Source organism: Triticum dicoccoides, chromosome 2B, assembly GCF_002162155.2.
Source record: "Triticum dicoccoides isolate Atlit2015 ecotype Zavitan chromosome 2B, WEW_v2.0, whole genome shotgun sequence".
NCBI classification, from domain to species: Eukaryota; Viridiplantae; Streptophyta; class Magnoliopsida; order Poales; family Poaceae; genus Triticum; species Triticum dicoccoides.
Window position 1 is genome coordinate 462,496,621 of NC_041383.1, and position 956 is coordinate 462,497,576.

The 956-nt window shown below is 37.1% G+C and overlaps 1 non-coding gene across 1 annotated transcript; it reads left to right on the forward strand.

Annotated features, from left to right (window-relative positions):
- Nucleotides 1–499: 499 nt before the first annotated feature.
- On the forward strand, nucleotides 500–579 carry TRNAL-UAG. Its single transcript has one exon. It is a non-coding gene; the product is annotated as a tRNA-Leu (tRNA).
- Nucleotides 580–956: the final 377 nt, after the last annotated feature.

Consider the following 956-nt stretch of genomic DNA (forward strand, 5'->3'; position numbering starts at 1 on the left):
GCGTCAACCAGGACGTGGTGAGAAGGTTAAAACACACATAGCCTTTTCATGTTTTCTTCTTTTCTTGTTTTCGTTACCATGCAACGTGTTAGCAATGTATCCCCGTTGCAACGCACGGGCAATTTTCTATTTTCTAGTCTAAACAAAGAAAATGTGATAGTCTTTTCATTCTTTGATAAGCGTGGCTAGTAGTTGCACTGCACTGTGCACCTGCTCCCTATTTTTCGCGCACGTTCGTTCTGTCACTAAACCAAAAGAGGTTTCAGATGTAGCAGTTCTTGATTATGCCGGATTAAATCCATGTATTAGACAACTAACAAGATGGGCTCATGATTGTATCAGATTCAATTGGTGCTCCATGGGATCCGAATTTCCTTGCACAACCAGATTCTGCTGTCCGAAGTGCGACGTGCCTCCCCAATGGATGTCATTGTCATCTAAGTACCTCTGAGCAATTTAAATAGAATATATAAGTTAATAATCTGATACACACATCAAAGACAGTTTGGCCGAGTGGTCTAAGGCGCCAGATTTAGGCTCTGGTCCGAAAGGGCGTGGGTTCAAATCCCACAGCTGTCATTTTTCTTGTTTCGTTTGCGTTTTTGTTTAAGTGTATAAATTGTTTCCTGGTATTGTTGTGTAATTGCCATTTGTTTTCTCCCAATGCAAAAAAGGGTGAACCAATTTAATAATTCCCAATTTATATATTTTTATTTTGCTTTGTAATATTTTTTATTACAACTAGCACATATGCCCGTGCGTTGCAACGGGTATAAAAGTAAATAAATATATACTTAGAAACTTGAAAAAAATACCACTCAAACAAATTCAACAATATTAGAAAAACTCACAAGGTCCATTCTTGAAAAAAATCCATCACTTTTTCACAAAAATGTTAATAATCCAGCATGGCTTGATTATTGATTAACTTGCAATAAATTGATCAACGCAACTGA